Source organism: Acanthochromis polyacanthus, chromosome 14 (assembly GCF_021347895.1).
Source record: "Acanthochromis polyacanthus isolate Apoly-LR-REF ecotype Palm Island chromosome 14, KAUST_Apoly_ChrSc, whole genome shotgun sequence".
Lineage (NCBI taxonomy): Eukaryota > Metazoa > Chordata > Actinopteri > Pomacentridae > Acanthochromis > Acanthochromis polyacanthus.
This window is the reverse complement of record NC_067126.1, coordinates 5,718,525-5,737,728: the sequence shown is the minus strand read 5'-3', so window position 1 is coordinate 5,737,728 and position 19,204 is coordinate 5,718,525.

The window sequence follows — 19,204 nt, the reverse complement described above, 5'->3', positions numbered from 1 at the left end:
GGCTAAAGATGCCATTTGCAAGCTGTTCTGTGCAACTTTTTCCCTGAATGTCTAGCTATCATGAGCCACATTGATGAGAAATACCTACTTTACATAATAACAGCACCATATTCTGGTGTTTTCTGACTGCAGCTTCCATCATCATCATTATCCTGCATCTCTCTCACACACAACACTGACAGTATATTCACACGCATACAAAACCACATATAACACCACTCAATACATCTCTTGACACATGTGCAGCAGACTCTGAGGCAGATTGATGCTCCACATGCAGCGGAGCTTCGACATACAACCTGCAGCACAGATTGTAGGGACGCCGGTTGCAGCTTGAACGCTGACGAAGCTGGAGCAGCAGGCTTCAGAACAACAGGCTGAATAAAGCGAGATGTGATTTTTTTTCTTCCTCTGGCCGTGCCGCAGCATCTGACACTTTTGTGAGTTTGCTATAAAGCCTCAAACTGAGATTTTAAAAAATGGATAAAGAGAAGATGTGAGAAGCTCGTAAATTTCGGCCTGTGTAGCAGCTTTTCTAAATGATATTCATCTGCAAGCATTTATTTCAAGTCTTTTGTTCTTCTTCACCATATGAGGCTTTTTGCATGTTCTGGCACAAGTTTAATTAACCCTCCTGATGTCTTTTGGGGGCAATTTGACCCATTCAGTGATCTCTAAATAAATATGTGACAGCCTTTTCTTTGCTTCATATTTTAATGACTTTCCTGATTTAATGAGGCCAACTGGGTAAGTATAAAATAAAAATGATGATGTTTTCAATGTCTTGTACATATGTTGTACCATCAGTGTTCTTGAGGCTTTTCGCGGAAGAAACAGATAAGAAATCAAAATTTGACACAGTTTTGTTTTGGATGATATTGAGGCCACTATAATATGCATTTTATAGTCTTCAAAAAACGCTAGGGCTCTAAACTTTTTGAAATTCATAACAAAACATGTTAATATTCTGATTACAGAAATAGTTGTTCATTCCAAATGTTATAGATAGCAAAAATATGTACTGTAAATAATATAAAGTCATTAAAACACCAAAAGAGATCTCTTTCCAATCATAGGTCAGTCAGTGAGAGTATATTGTGATCTAAACGTCTCCAGTCGTGTACGAGGTATTTTGGATGTATGAGGGAGAGGGCAGAGGGTTGTTTTATTTAAAAGGCTATTTAGGTGGTTAACAAACAGACATAAAGTACCAGACACATAAACCTGGGGAACAATTTTAATTAACAATTTTCTGTTTAAATTGCTGGAGTCAAACTGACCCCAAGGATAAAAGATGTTAGTAAATTCCATTCAAGTGATTTATTTTCAGGTCGTCACGTCTTAGCTCGGACTATTTATGGGCGTTTGGTTCACCTGTTTGTTTCCTGCAGAGACAAAAGAGGCGATTAATCTTCCGTTGTCCAAATTAATTACTCTAAAATACACAAAGACGGCCTGACTGCCAAACATTTCCTCTTGCCACGTCTCGGCGGTAACTTCTCGCTGGAGCAGTAAAACGACCACATCTGTAGCTGAAACAGCGTGAGAGCCTCCGAGGCCGAGAACCCCGCGAGGAAGAACCCCGTGGAGAAACTCCGACAACAACTGGCGACCAGGCAGTTTGTGGCGGACACGTGTGAGATGGATTTCAGCGGCTACAACAATAACAACAGCAACACATGGCCGAATCCTTTTCAAAGCTCCGACTCAAACGCCGTCCAACAGAACATGACAGAAAGCCGCCGTGAGTCGAGCAAACATCCACTATTGTATGTCAGATAATTGGATAAAGTCCTGAGTGTCCAATGAGAGTTTTACAAGGCAGTTCAATGGGAATTTTTAACATTTTGATGGCGTCTCAGATCTTTATTTCTCTCCTCACGCACGCTTCAGAGCTTCAGAGGTTTCCCCATATTGTCTGATAGGAAATAAAAAAGATATGAAGAAGGGAAGAGGCGAGAGGTGGAGGACATGAGTACATCTCTTCTTGGAGTTTGCTCTATCAAAGCCACTTTTCCTTCCGCCAATAAATACCAGCTGAATGAATAATATCCCCCCCAACACCACCAAACCGTGGGCATCGAGTCAAAGTCGCAGATCTGCTCAACATATGAGATCATAACTTCAAGGAAAAACTCAACGGCCCATACAATAAGTATCATACGAGCGCCGTTAAAGAGTCGCGTGTTCGACTAGACCAAAGTGCTGGACTGCAGGATAAATCACGCACGGACATTTAACATTTAACCCTGTGAGCTCTGGGCTATTTTCTATTATCTTCCACCATTTGATATGAATAAAACGTGCAGATTAGCCTTTATATGAAGGAAAAAACATACCTTGTGTTGAAACTGTGTTTTTGAATGTCTATAATCTGGTAATATCAGAACCATGATGGTGGAAAACTGTCAAACTGAGGAAAACTTGTACTTAATGCCTAAAAAAAAATGCTATTGTTTTATCTATTGGCATACAGTAGCTCTATTTGCAAATCAGGCACATTTTTAATCAAATCTTACATAAAGAGACCCCCAATGGCAACTTTGTCTTGGAGTCTAGAGAATATACAACTTTTGAGTGTCTTCAATGAAAAGAAAATCCATTACAGGAGGTCTTCGACATTAGCCAGAGTTCCGTTCCTATGGATCGATGTATGTCAATTTTTGCCATAAGTCGGAACTTTGGTGAAAATGTAAACAAAGCCGTTATGTGCATCACGATATCAATCAGTTCTTCAGAAAAGTCATGAACGCCAACAACTTTCATGCATGTATGAATCTTTTCACAAGAAGATACCAGAATATGTTGCACTGTCTTTACAAGTTTACTGGTTTTATTATTATATCTAATATCAGTTCCATGGAGATGGCTTTCCTTTTCTTTAAAGTAGTGCCATCAGAAGAGTCTGACTTGTGCTGGGAGCCATAATGAAGGGCAAAAAGGTAGTGAATATAGCACAATCCTACAACTGGTCAATGCAAACAAAGCCGTCTTATAGCGTCGCGTGACGATGTATAAGTCCACTCCACTCGCCGCATGACTTCGATGATCCCCTCTATTTATTCTTTATCACACAAAGAAACACCTCGTATCATCAAAAAGATGTGTTCTGTTGTTTATTAAGTCCAAGTAGATGACAGAAATGATCTGTCTTCCTTCGTGTTACTAAATCGTTATGTACAAATATGCAACAAACAAATCTCCAGTTCTGCTTTTCCTTGGTTTTAACTTATAATTGCACAGATATCTTAATATAATAATTATAACAAGGACAATAGGAGTGGACATGGACACAACTGATTATGTTGATATAAAATCAAAATGATTTCTTCAGCTAGAGTTGTTGGAAAGATAAAGTTGCCCAGTTTCATTTCTGATATTCACCTCACTGCAGTAAATTCATCATTTCATAGATGTACATATCCATATGTAAATTCCTCATATCTTGTATATTGTCTTTATTATATCTATAAAGCCACATTGTACTTGTACTCTCATCCTGCTTCTTCCACATCTCATCTGTATCCAGCTGCTGTAACATGTAAAGTTATATTATCTATCCATATCAGTAAAAAAGATGCTGCTGTCACCCTTTGGGCTGTTGTAAAGGGCTATAGAAATAAACTTTGATTGATTGGTTGAATATTGTATTCATTGGACTGTGATATTTAAAAGAATGTGATCACCGATGTTATTCTTACAGTCATTCTTTTGGCACATCGGTCTCAGTGCAGAGGTTAACTGCACAATGAAGCTCAATTAGAACAAGGCATTCTGTTCTGATTTCTGCATTTGTGGTGAAATAAAAATTAGTTTTAAAAAAATCAAGTTGGGATGATTTGCCTGTTGACAGGTGTGTTGATTACAGCGACTGCTGTGGTGAAGCTGGGATGAGTTGTAAATGTTTTAAGGGGCTTTTGTGGGTAAGAAAGTGGCGACTGGCCAGTTTCCAGCAAACTGTTGATTTGGGGGACAAGAAATATGAGAAGTTCTGCATTTATCGATGGAGAACACAAGATTTGCTAAATAATCTAAAACTATACTGTTTCGTATTTATACAAATTTGGCTGCATTAAGACCGTGCTATGCTTCTCAAATATTTGAACTTTTATCCGACTAGAAAGGTCTCTCGAGAGCTGTTATAGGCAAGCCTTTACTAAAATCTACCTGAGCAGGTATTACGGTATGTTTTGTTTTTATTCAGACAGACAGATAATTTTGAATTTTGGTTATTTAAAAATAAATATTTGCAAATGTATTTTCACATCTTTTAAAACTGTTTTACAAAAAGAAATAACTATGTATTGCTATGTTTTCTTGTTTTTCAAAACTACAGATAAATTCAGGTCTATTTGTGTCCTCATTGTGATCAGTCGGTCGGTCGGTCGGTCGGTCGGTCGGTCGGTCAGTCAGTTGATTGGTTGGTTGGTTGGTTACTGGGTTGAATGGTCAGTTGGAGAGTTGGTTGGTAGGATGGATCGTTGGTGGGTTGGTGGATTTGGTTGATTGGTGGGACAGTTAGTTGGTTGATTGGTTGATTGGTTGGTTGGCTGGTTGGTTACTACAGTCTTTATTCATCCTCTTACAAAAAGTGAAGTTACTGAGGAGTTCACACATGTTACATTTAAGCAAAAAAATGACGAAACTAAGGTGCAAAAGACCTTGGAATTAAAGTGTCAATGGTGCTGGTTGCAGAAATAAGGTGGAAAAATTGGTGGTATTTAAAGTAAAAGTGAAAAATTGCTGCAGTATTAAAAAGTACAATATAAAAATAGTCCTGGAGGGCCCAGAATTATATATATATATATATATATATATATATTATTGCACAGTTCATTCATTCAAGTGTAGCAGCCAACAGTCCAGGTCATAAGTGGTATTTCTCTCAAAGTTTTTTCCCTAAAGAGTTTCACAAGATCAACTTTGATCATCTCCAGTAATTTCTGGAAGAGAACAGAGGAAGCCCTTTCTGTCCATGTGCAGTAAAAAGCTTCATTCCTAAAGAGATCTCTACCAGGAAGCCACGAGGCTTAAACAGGATGTTGGAGGATTACTGCAGGATCTGCTCAGATCCAGGTTGACAGAGAAATATGGCCTCAAACACATCCAGGCTTCTTTTATCAGCCGTGGCAAGCAGGACAGACATTTTTCTTCTCTTTATTTCTTTTTTGGAAGAAGAGAGGTGAGGAGAAGCAGAGGGCAGAACTTTTTCTTTCCACCAGAGATGCGGATCGAAGGACTTCTGCCAGAAAACGGAGCTTTGAAAGTGAAACGTAAGAATGGCAGATCACAGAGGCCAAAGAAAAATGATATTCTCTTCGTTACGACTCCCCCGGCTCGGGCCTTTGTTGTGGGGCTTCTGCTTTTAACTGGAAACAGGTTCAGTGTTTCTGAGCTGCTCACACGTGTACATGAGCTCCAGTGTTCAGTACATTCAGACTCCCCATCATTCCTTTACTCCCTAAAGCCTGGTGACAGCTTGTTAAACCTGATGCCGAGTGCAAAGCCTCCCTCTCTGCAGGATCTTTGTCCTCACCTGTCAGTGCAGCCACCGGGTGGCCAGGTGGGGGCGCCCTACTGAGGATAACAGGTGGAAACTGAGGGGCAGGTTGCAGGTACGAAATACAAGAGGAGCCACAACATCCGACTAAACATATAAATCTGTCAACGCCGTCCTGTTCTCACTTTCTGTCTCCTCCTGAGATCTGACTGCATTGGAATCAGTCACTCTGTAGAGGTTTTTCCGACGTATCCAGGCTGTCTTTGAGTTATCCAGCTAAACAAAACCTAAACCCCACTCTGAGATATTAAATAGCTCCACAGTGGTTCTCAACTTTCTTTGTTGACAAGGTTTTCTTCTTCAGATTCCACATTTGACTCTTTTTTGCACAAAATGAACCAGTCGACTGACACCTACTTCATTGCAGAAAATTCCATTGCTAAAATGTAAACCATAATGTTACGTTACGGCAAAAAGTGCTGCTACTTTAAACAGTGCAGTAGAGTAAGGAGACCCCATTAACGGCCAAAAATAGAACATTGGCATTGATTTGTGTATATTACAAGATATTATAATTCAATGACTGTATGTTTAACTTCGAGTGGATTTAAAAATGGTCCAAAAGTACAAAAGTACCAAAATTTGCATCTCAAAACTTGGTTAAACTGACTCAAAATTTATCCAGCATGACTTATAATCTGTCAAAAGTGGGAAATACCTGAAAAAATGCGCTCGAACCTTGCCCAAAATATCAAAATATTTGTCCAGCTTGATAAAAACATGACTCAAAATTACTCAATAATGGTCCAGTAGGGATCTAATTTGTCGGAATGCACCACCAGGGGGCAGCATTGCTCAATGGGTAGAGTGGCCGTCTTGCAACCGGAGGGTCGCTGGTTTGATACTTTCGTTGTACACTGTATAATGACAATAAAGACATTCTTCTTCATGCTTTATTAAAAAAGTGAACATGTCACCTGCTTGGTTTACTGATCCAAAATAACTCAAACTTGGTCAAAATTTTTAAAAAATGACAATAATCATATGTATGTTTATTTGTTGGTTGGTTGTTTGGTTGGTTTATTGACTGGTTGGTTGGTTGCTTTATTGATTGGTTGATTGGTTGGTTGGTTGGTTGGTTGGTTAGTTGTTTGGTTGGTTGGTTGGTTGGCTGGGTTGTTGGGCTGTTGGTTGGTTGGTTGGTTGGTTTGTTGGCTGGGTTGTTGGTTGGTTGGTTGGTTGGTTGTTTGGTTGACTGTTGGTTGGTTAGGTTCTTGGTTGGTTGGTTGGTTGGTTGGTTGGTTGGAGGGTTAGTTGGTTGGTTTGCTGGCTGGGTTGTTGGGCTGTTGGTTGGTTGGTTGGTCGGTTGGTTGGTTTGTTGGCTGGGTTGTTGGTTGGTTGTTTGTTTGGTTGGCTGTTGGTTGGTTAGGTTGTTGGTTGGTTGGTTGGTTGGTTGGCTGTTGGTTGGTTGGGTTGTTGGTTTATTGGTCGGTTGGTTGGTTGGTTAGTTGGTTGGTTTGCTGACTGGGTTGTTGGGCTGTTGGTTGGTTGGTACTGTAGTACAGTGATCGTCTGCTTAATTTTGAGTCAACTGTCTTGATATCATGTTGATTTAAAATGATTCTGTCAGAGCAGAACTGTTATTTTACCACTCAGTGACTCAGCTGCTTGTTGCTAACATGACAGCTGCACGTTATAAATAATAACCTTCTTTCATTCACTGTTCCATACTGGAGGATGCATGGAAATCACTTTCATTTTGACATTGATGAAACTGAAATTAATGTTGCTGATTAAATATTCTCTGGAATAAATACCAATAGAATAATCAATGTTCTAATCAGTGTTCTATCAGCTACAGGGTACACACCAGTACACCAAAAGTACTGTGTAAATGCTGTGTTTCAGCAGGAAATTGAGCAAAATTCCCTCTTCATTCTCTCAGTTTAACCTTTGGAGCTGCTGGTTCCCACAGTTTTCATGTTGCAGACTGTACCCCTGGTTAGGATACATTTTCATTGCAGCAACAGATGAAAATCCTAGCAATGAGCGATTCTTATTTTTCAGTTAGATTTTATCTGAGGCTGCCAGCAGTGTGAGAAAATTCCACTTTGTTTCAGCACTATGGTACCTGTTAACTTTTTCCAAAAACCAACAGGAAGATTTGATTGTACCACACTGCAGAAAGCTGCTTTGCATTAGAAATATTGTTTTTCTTCAATAAAAAGCCAGATTGCATGACTGTTTAAAATGGTGCTTAAATGAAACACCCCGACATCACACTTCATCCTGCCGACACACAAACACTCTCCGCTTGCTATCTGATCTGCCTTTATTTTGGTGGATTCAATGCTTTGTTGAATCAAACAGAAAATGTGCAACGTTAATGCGGCGCCACTATTCATTTGTCTTTTTTTCGTGTGTGCCGTGCTTCCATGATTCTGGGCTTCAGAGGCGGCGTTCGAGCCTGTGGCGAGGAGGCGGCGCTGCAGCGTGGGAGCCGCTCAGCTTGTTGGAATTAAAAGAGGAGGTGATTGACAAGTTTTGGGGACGGCCGGAGGGGAAATTCAGAGGCCTTGTTTTGACTGATTCGCTCACACACACGTGCACGAATGCAAACAGAAACACATGCAAGAAAAAGAGAGCTGGTCCTGAGAAAAAAAGCCACAATTTGTCCAGTTGGGAGTTTAGCAAATCTTCAGTTCCTGCTGCCAAACCAGACAATGAAAGGCCAGATATGACTGAGGCGAGTTTCTGCTGTAAAACCAGTTATTTGAGGATGAAGGGTCCTGAGTTTGAACATACAAGAAGGCAGTAAAACATACTCAATTTTTTCTGGTTTTACATCGGCATTCAGTCAGTAAAGCGATTCCTCTCGTTCCACATCTGCTGCATATCATTAAATGGAAAAACCCAGTAAAAATATTTACTTCCCGCTCAGCTCCTTTGAGCTAAATATACTTTTCCAGTTGTCCTCGGATTGATTTAACTCTCAGAAAACGCGACTTTCTCTCTTTATGTGCATCTGCCACAAATCAGGTGTCTGATTTTCATCATCCTGAGACAGATTAGTGTGAAACAGCAGCAAAAACATTCAGTATTTAGATTTTAAAAACGTAAAAGTCATTGCTTTCATCAACATCTTTCTGTCTAACATGCTGGTGTTCGTGAATTTTACTAGTTTTAGCCTCCAAACACTGAAATTAGTCTCTTAAATGAGGCGTGTTTTCGTAATATGGATTGTAATTCAAACATTTACTGACAGAATAGTCTATTTACTTCATGTCTTTGTACTCCCAGAATATGAATTGAACTTTGTTAATACACCAGTGGATCTGCAATAAAATAAAACTTGGCTTTCCTGCAGAACCTGAACCTGCAGCTTCTCCATTTACACTGTACAGGTCAAATGTGAGAATGAAATGACCAGTTTGTCCAAAAAAGTTTAAAACAACATATGTAGTTCTAAAGCTGAATTTGAATTGCTAAATATACTTCTCCAGTTGTCCTCGGACTGATTTAACTCTCAGAAAAGGCGACTTTCTCTCTATATGTGCAGCTGCCACAAATCAGGTGTCTGATTTTTATCATCCTGAGACAGATTAGTGTCGAGCAGCAGTACAAACACTGATTTTTTTCTGTTTTACAGCCAAAAACACACATATCCTGGGTAAAAATCATTGCTTTCTTCATCATCTCTCTGTCTGCTGGTGCTCATATTCCAATCTCATACTTTTAATCCATTATATTCACTATTTTTAGCCTCCAAACTCTGAATTAGTCTCTGAAATGAGGCGTGTTATTCCTCCAAATGTTTTCTTGCCTCCACTGAATGAACTCAGTTTAATGAGTTTCCAAGGTAGCCTCATGTTGTGTTTTTCCACCAGGAACCAATTACACTAAGCATATTAACAGCTCTGATATTTATTTGTTTTTTTCTTTTACATCAACAGATAATTAGCTGCAGCGTTCTGATGTTTTGAGTGTGGCTTTTTAATAGATCTGCTGGAACCGATGCCTCCAAATGATGGCGGTTTGGTTGGAAAAGTGCAGGAACAATAGTATAAACACAATTAAAGTTGAAATACAAACCATTTGTAATGATTCAAGCCATGTAAATGGGTTGAAACAATATGTGAACTTGCCAAAAGACTCCACTTTGTCAACGTTACGGTTAACTAAAGTGTCACTGACTGCACATTTGTCCATTTTACTGATGGTTTCCCCACATTTCAAGGACTCTAAGTGTCCAATTAGGGTTTAAAATATGTGTTGGTACCCTGACAAGAACAACAACCCAAAATATGGGATATTCTCTTCATTCTACCATCAACCATTGAAATGTTATGTGAATTTGTCAAAAGACTTGACTAATATCATCATTCCAGTTAATGGAAGTGTCACGGACTGGACATTTTACCATTTTACAGATATTGTTTCCAGCATTTCAAGGTCTTTAAATGTTTGTTCTAATATCAACTAGATCCATTAAACAATATTCAAATTTAAATAAAACCAATCTGCTGTGATTCAAACCATGTACACACGTGGACAAAATTGTTGGTACCCCTCAGTTAAAGAAGGAAAAACTCACAATTCTCACTGAAATTACTTGAAACTCACAAAAGTAACAATAAATAAAAATTTATTGAAAATTAAATAATCAAAATCAGCCATCACTTTTGAATTGTTGATTAACATAATTATTTAAAAAAACAAACTAATGAAATAGGGCTGGACAAAAATGATGGTACCCATAACTTAATATTTTGTTGCACAACCTTTTGAGGCAATCACTGCAATTAAACGATTTCTGTATTTGTCAATGAGCGTTCTGCAGCTGTCAACAGGTATTTTGGCCCTCTCCTCATGAGCAAACAGCTCCAGTTGTCTCAGGTTTGATGGGTGTCTTCTCCAAATGGCATGTTTCAGCTCCTTCCACATATGTTCAATGGGATTCAGATCTGGGCTCATAGAAGGCCACTTTAGAATAGTCCAACGCTTTTCTCTCAGCCATTCTTGGGTGTTTTTGGCTGTGTGTTTTGGATCGTTGTCCTGTTGGAAGACCCATGACCTGCGACTGAGACCAAGCTTTCTGACACTTGGCAGCACATTTCTCTCCAGAATGCCTTGATAGTCTTCAGATTTCATCGTACCTTGCACACTTTCAAGACACCCTGTGCCAGATGCAGCAAAGCAGCCCCAAAACATTACTGAGCCTCCTCCATGTTTCACCGTAGGGACAGTGTTCTTTTCTTCGTATGCTTGGTTTTTGAGTCTATGAACATAGAGTTGATGTGCCTTACCAAAAAGCTCCAGTTTGGTCTCATCTGTCCAAAGGACATTCTCCCAGAAGCTTTGTGGCTTGTCAACATGCATTTTTGCAAATTCCAGTCTGGCTTTTTTATGAGTTTTTTTCAGCAGTGGTGTCCTCCTTGGTCGTCTCCCACAAAGTCCACTTTGGCTCAAACAACGACGAATGGTGCGATCTGACACTGATGTACCTTGGCCTTGGAGTTCACCTTTAATTTCTTTGGAGGTTGCTCTGGGCTCTTTGGATACAATTCCAACGATCCGTCTCTTCAATTTGTCATCAATTTTCCTCTTGCGGCCACGTCCAGGGAGGTTGGCTACTGTCCCGTGGGTCTTGAACTTCTGAATAATATGAGCCACTGTTGTCACAGGAACTTCAAGCTGTTTAGAGATGGTCTTATAGCCTTTACCTTTAAGATGTTTGGCTATAATTTTTTTTCGGATGTCCTGGGACAATTCTCTCCTTCGCTTTCTGTTGTCCATGTTCAGTGTGGTACACACCTTTTCACCAAACAGCAGGGTGACTACTTGTCTCCCTTTAAATAGGCAGACTGACTGATTATGAGTTTGGAAACACCTGTGATGTCAATTAAATGACACACCTGAGTTAATCATGTCACTCTGGTCAAATAGTTTTCAATCTTTTATAGAGGTACCATCATTTTTGTCCAGGCCTGTTTCATTAGTTTGTTTTTTTTAAATAATTATGTTAATCAACAATTCAAAAGTAATGGCTGTTTTTGATTATTTAATTTTCAATAAATTTTTATTTATTGTTACTTTTGTGAGTTTCAAGTGATTTCAGTGAGAATTGTGGGTTTTTCCTTCTTTAACTGAGGGGTACCAACAATTTTGTCCACGTGTGTAAATGTGTAGAAACAGCATGTTAAATTGCCAAAAGACTCGTCGAATATTGACATTTCAGATAACAAAAGTGTCACTGACTGCACATTTGTACCATTTTTCTGATTTTTCAGTGTCTTTTTAGGGTTTATAAAGATGTGTTTGCACCCTGACAAAGAAACAGCAGGGAGAAACGCTGATTTTTGCTTTTAACCTTTAAAAAATAGACGTTAAATATCACCTAAACATTGGATATTCAGTTTGTTCTACCACGAACCATTGAAATAAAATGTGAATTTGTCAAAAGACTTGACTAATATTGACATTTTAGTTGTTAAAAGTGTCACTGACTGGACATTTTACCAATTTACTTATTGTTTTCAGCATTTCAAGGTCTTTAAGCGTCTTATTAGGGTTTAAAATATGTGTTTGCACCCAAAAAAAGACAACAAGAAAAACACTGATTTGCACACCCAAATATTGGATATTCTGTTTTTTCTACCATCAATCATTGGAACATTGTGTGATTTTGTCAAAATATTTGACTAGTACTGACCATAGACTGTATATAAAGATGGACGTAGCATCTGGCTCCAGAACTGAAGCCAACCCGGAAGTGTCAAAAACTTGCAATATCACGCCGTCCGCTAGGGTTGGCTCCAAAAAGCTTTTGCTCCATAGACCCCAATTCATTTTTGGAAAAAATAAAATTTGGTAGACTGATATTCTACAGCTCAGGATTTTTTCCCGTTAGTTTTCATGGTCAAAATGAGAGATCAGGTGGCCGATCATCAATACTGAATTTTAAATAAATCTTTAAAGTTGGCGGAGCCAGGGGGCGTGGCTATACTTGATTGACAGTCTCATTGACTGGTCCTGCCCCGAGTTGCTCTCCGGTCCAGTCTGTTTGATGACGCTTTTTACGTCACTGGCTCCAAAAAATCCAAAACGGCGACCAGGAAGTAGCAAAATCCGGGCTTCATTTTCTCGGCGTTGAAACCAACGGGTAACGTCACGGTTAGTTTACGCCTGGTATCGACATTTCAGTTAATAAAAGTGTCAATGATTGCACATTTTACCATTTTACTGATTGTTTGTCAGCATTTTAATTCTTTTAATTGTCCTGTTAGGGTTTATAAAGATGATTGAACCCTGACAAAGACAACAACAAGGAGAAACACAGACTTTTACTTTTACCTTGTGAAGAAAAATCACTACACGGCATCAGATCATTGGATATTCTGTTTGTTCTACCATCAACCATTAAAACAATGTGTTAAATTGCCAAAAGACTTGACTAATATTGACATTTCAGATAACAAAAGTGCCACTGACTGGACATTTTACCATTTTACAGATTGTTTGTCAGCATCTTAATGCCTTTAATTGTCCCATTAGGGTTTATAAAGATGTGTTGGGACACTGGTAAAGAAACAACAGGAAGAAACACTGATTTCTGCCTGAAACCTTTAAAAAAAGACACTAAAATATTGTACATTCCCTCCTGCTATGAAGGTTCAGACTTGTTTATTGTGATTTCAGCGAGCTATTGTGTGTCTTATTTGGTTATTTTTCACCAAAATTTGTCCAACATTATGTTTTCCAAAGCATTATCTGTCCAGAGTTCTTATTCCTGTCACATCCTGTAACTTTGAGATGTAAAACCACCAAACCAGTATACAGTAACACATCTGCAACAAGTTCCCACACTTTCTCTTTGGACCACAAAACAAATATAAAATCAAGTTTTTTTCCCCAGTTAAATCCCAGATGACGTTGTTTTCTGAGTTGGACGGCACAAATCTGAGACTTTTCTGTCTCTGACTTCAAAATTTAAGCAGAAAAACAAAGAGCTGAACCATAAAAAAAGGCCAGGTTTGTCAGTATTTGCCTGCATGTTGCTATGGCTGCACGCATAATGCATCCAGCCGTAAATGAGCATACCTGCCTGGCTCTGTTTCAAACCGTCTAGATTTCAGCAGGGAGAAGAAAGAAGCAGCAGATGTGAGCAAGAACAAGCAATTTGAATATTGGCAACACAGCTCTGTAGGATATTCAGGTTTTGTCCTTCAGCTACCCTCGAGATCCAAACAGAAGAAAAAAAAGCAGCAGACATGGTTTGATTCTAACTGGCCACATTATTGGGCTGCCATTTACATAATTTGCAGCGGAGTCTCGGAGAGAGTTGATTAAAGAAAATGTCACAGCGGATTCGCGTTTCTGCAGCAGCTGATTGGACGTGAAGCTTTTCCGAATGAGGACACATGAAAAGTGTTCAGATGATGAGCGGGAAAGAAGAGAAACTGTGGAAGAGAAAGAAAAAGAAAAAAGCCGTTCTTATTTCACAGAGGCATTAAATCAAAGCTCGCTGGATTTGCAATGATCACAAAGGCTCATTCCAGAGTATTTATTACATATTATGAAGCAGAAGGGCTGCACATCATGAGTTTTTATGTGTGCTTTATGTGTCTGTTTGATTTTCATAAAATCTAAATGTCCCCGAGGCAAGTATTCACCCCAGTAAAAGGGTTCACAGCGCCGGGCACGAGGACAAAAGAGTTATTAGAAGTCCAGCTTTTGCCCCCCAAACTTCAAACAGTTTCTTTTTTTTTTATTACGGAACATTATTTATACGTGATTATTCTGCAGAAAGACAACAGGCTAACAGTCGCTGCAGCCGACAGACTTTTCCCATCAAACTGCAAACACCACGGCACTGAAAAATCGTTCACATCTTCTCCAATGTGTTATTTATCACTGCAGACCACGAGGAAATCTTCTGATCTGCAAAATTATAGACAAAGAAAGCTGCAACATGAACAGCACAGTGGTGGCAGCAGCTTCATTTAGCAAAATAAAAGCCTGAGATGATGCATGTTGGATAAAAATGGATTCCAACACTCTTCAGCTCATGAAAAGATCCAAACCAGTCACTTCTTCATCGTTTCTAACCTCACAGATGCTGCTTTCTAAGCCTCCAAACTCCTGCTTCATTTTTCCTCACTGTGGGTTAATGTTTTACTACAATCTAAACTTTTACACCTTTATGGAAACAGAACAACCTCGACTAGAAGTAGAGGGAACTCAGAAATGTCTTCTGTGCAGGATGACACAGATAAATGGCAGAAATCATAAAAACACAAAAAGAAAGTTGATTTTTTTTTTGCTTATTCACTTTATTATAAAAATTAAAGAGAAAAAAAACAAATCAACACATGCAACATTCTTCCAAGTGTCTACAGATGCTACAAATTCAGGAAAGAAAACCAGCATCTCTATGCGATAGATATTTTTCGTCTTCCACTTTAAAATTCCAAACTTAACTCCTATCTGCCCTATGAGACACACTGCCTGCAGTTCAACTGAAAAAAACCTGGATGTCGCTACAGCCCTCCCAACAAGTTCCCAAAGCATGTTATCTTTATTTAAAAAATGACAAATTGACTGGATTTATTGATGCTACAAACTAGAATAATCAGAGTTTCAGCTTCAATTAATCCTGTGCTGTTCAGTCAGGAAAAACAAAATGACTAAATCTATCTATCAAATATTTTAATCGACCACATTCTGTAGAAAACAGAAAGTTCGGCAACTGACACTTGTGATTCTGCATGGATTGGCATTTGAACAAGTCATCTTCTTTGAACATAACTTCACTGTAGTCCCTGTATATGAAGAGTTTATTTGCAAAAACAGATAACTCAATTTTTGTAAATATTCAGAAAACTTCTTTTTTAAATTTTTACTTGAGATAATATCAATCAAACTAAAGTTGAGTGGATTTGACTCAGTAGAAAAATACATGACAAAATAGAGAAAAAAACTATTATTGTTACTATTATTATTATTATGTCAAGTAAACAATAAAAAATAACTTCTGCAATTTTATAAAACGGAGCTATCTGTTTTTGCAAATAAACTCTTCATATATGAATAAAGAGAACAATCTGACATTTACCACAGAAAAGCAAAACTTAAGCAGACTGTAAGCAGAAACTGGAGGTGACACACTGCCTGCAGTTCAACGGAGAAGTCTGAAGTTTATATCAAGGCTTGTGAGGGGTGCAGAATATTTTGGTTTTAACAAGATCTGGAGCAAACTGTATATTCTTGACAAATTCTTGAATCAGGTAAGTAGGTAAAACAAAACTAGGCTTGTCACGATACTAGAATTTCAACTTCGATACCGATACCCAGTTCAGTATCGATACTCGATACCATTTCGATACCACACGGAACAAATTAAAGCACAGGTTTTTGTACTTTGCTGTAAAACCATTTTTTATTGGGAAAAACTTCTGTATCATTAATACAATATTTTTTAAAGATGTATGAGGCAGTGCAAAAAAAATAGTACATCAGCATTTAACCTCAATGACATTGACAACCCTGAGTGATCTGTTTGCAGCCCTTCACAACCCAAACACCAGCTCTGTAAGTCCCAGGACTCAGTTATAAACTGTAAAGTTACTGCCATGTATGAAGTTGCTGCTCTGCTGGTCCAAAGGTCTGTTGTGCATGAAAAGTATGGTTTTTCTGAAAGCTGATCCATGATGAGTTGTTTTGTTGCATCGTATAATGTAGGCATTTCAGTGCTCATGAAATGATTACGTGAGGGAAGGTCATACCTAGGATTTAGCTGTTTAAGAAGTTGTTTGAACCCAGATTTCTCTACTGTGTAAATAGGGACCATATCCATGCACAAATACTCTGTCACAGCCCTGTTTATTTTCTTTGCTTCTCGTGACTTTGGATCATAATGTCTTTGCTGGTCAAACACTGCTGTTAGCGAAGGTTGTTTGTGTTTTGGTGTAGCTGCAGCCGGTCGACTCTCTCCACTCTCAGCGTCACTCTGGAGCTATAAGAGAAACATCACACTTAGCAGACGCAAATACGTTTGTATCTCGTTAAATTAAAGCAGTCAATTAGGATTAATCAGGCTGCGGGCATGCCTGCTAACATTGGCAAAAAGCCCCATGTAACATTATGTTTTGGACTAGCGCTAGCTAGCTAGCTTAGTCGGCTAATGCCCTGGCAACGTTACGTTGCCGTTTAGGATGTAAATACAACTCAGTTCAATCATGATCAAACGGGAGCTTACCTCACGAAATTCCTTAAATAGACTGGGATGTCGGTCTTTAAGGTGCTTGGACAAGTTTGACGTGCTGCTGCTCTTGGTCGGCTCAACTCGGTAGCAGTGTTTGCATATCGGTTTGTCTATATCCTTTGCCTTTCCACGTTCATCTGCTTCGTAGGCAAAATACCTCCAACCAGCACTTCTACTCTTTTCCCTGTCGACCAGGACTGGCCGCGGAGGCTCTGCTGTGACACTTGCCATGGTTATATTTCTTCATTCCATTGTGTTTTGCCGGTAGTAGCGAGACATTAACAAGCCTGGACATGCGGTGAGTTTGGGGGGGGGGGTGCATGGACTGTAGTGGGAGCAGCAGACCATAGGAGCAGAGTATCGATAGTATCGATACTACGGCAAGCTAGTATCGTATCCGTTTACAATGTTTAGGATCGAGTAAGTACCGAAGTATCGATATTTTTGACAAGCCTAAACAAAACAATAAACAATTTAAAGCTTCTACAGAACTGCAGAGAAAGTTGAACATTTCAAGATTCTGTCAGTCTTCACTGTTTCTGGCTTCAATAAAAAGTGTAATTTTGTGGATATCTCAAACTGAGCAGCACAGGAACTCAAGTTGAGAAATATTTGAGGCAGAAAACTGCTGAGAAAATCATTTTTTCCCATAAAGCTGCAGTGGAACCAAGAGTAGCTGCTCGGTCGGACCAGCTGTGAAGCATCACAGACACACTTTGCCTTCGGGACGTTTCAGAGTCGTCTGATGCAACGTTCACATTAGCAATCGATGACACACCGGATGATATTTAGTGTTAATAGGAGATGACAGGAAAGTCTAACAACACGGAGGTCGACGGCAACAGCACAAAGATCTGCCAACTGTCATGGCCGCCTGTCAGCACAGATTTACACACTCAGGTTTGTGTTCATCCCATACACACGTGGACAAAATTGTTGGTACCCCTCAGTTAAAGAAGGAAAAACCCACAATTCTCACTGAAATCACTTGAAACTCACAAAAGTAACAATAAATAAAAATGTATTGAAAATTAAATAATCAAAATCAGCCATCACTTTTGAATTGTTGATTAACATAATTATTTAAAAAAACAAACTAATGAAATAGGGCTGGACAAAAATGATGGTACCCATAACTTAATATTTTGTTGCACAACCTTTTGAGGCAATCACTGCAATTAAACGATTTCTGTATTTGTCAATGAGCGTTCTGCAGCTGTCAACAGGTATTTTGGCCCACTCCTCATGAGCAAACAGCTCCAGTTGTCTCAGGTTTGATGGGTGTCTTCTCCAAATGGCATGTTTCAGCTCCTTCCACATATGTTCAATGGGATTCAGATCTGGGCTCATAGAAGGCCACTTTAGAATAGTCCAACGCTTTTCTCTCAGCCATTCTTGGGTGTTTTTGGCTGTGTGTTTTGGATGGTTGTCCTGTTGGAAGACCCATGACCTGCGACTGAGACCAAGCTTTCTGACACTAGGCAGCACATTTCTCTCCAGAATGCCTCGATAGTCTTCAGATTTCATCGTACCTTGCACACTTTCAAGACACCCTGTGCCAGATGCAGCAAAGCAGCCCCAAAACATTACTGAGCCTCCTCCATGTTTCACCGTAGGGACAGTGTTCTTTTCTTCGTATGCTTGGTTTTTGAGTCTATGAACATAGAGTTGATGTGCCTTACCAAAAAGCTCCAGTTTGGTCTCATCTGTCCAAAGGACATTCTCCCAGAAGCTTTGTGGCTTGTCAACATGCATTTTTGCAAATTCCAGTCTGGCTTTTTTATGAGTTTTTTTCAGCAGTGGTGTCCTCCTTGGTCGTCTCCCACGAAGTCCACTTTGGCTCAAACAACGACGAATGGTGCGATCTGACACTGATGTACCTTGGCCTTGGAGTTCACCTTTAATTTCTTTGGAGGTTGCTCTGGGCTCTTTGGATACAATTCCAACGATCCGTCTCTTCAATTTGTCATCAATTTTCCTCTTGCGGCCACGTCCAGGGAGGTTGGCTACTGTCACTCTGGTCAAATAGTTTTCAATCTTTTATAGAGGTACCATCATTTTTGTCCAGGCCTGTTTCATTAGTTTGTTTTTTTAAATAATTATGTTAATCAACAATTCAAAAGTAATGGCTGTTTTCGATTATTTAATTTTCAATAAATTTTTATTTATTGTTACTTTTGTGAGTTTCAAGTGATTTCAGTGAGAATTGTGGGTTTTTCCTTCTTTAACTGAGGGGTACCAACAATTTTGTCCACGTGTGTAATATCTGCTTCAGCTCAGTACTGCAATCCTATTATTAATGTACCTTATGTAAAAAATTCTCCAAATTCTCCTGAACCACATTCTGTAGAAAACTCAAAATTCTGCACTCCTCACTGCAACAGTGAATTTATTTCATGACTCGGCTGAAATCAACAGTCATGTGACAAAAACTCTGGGGG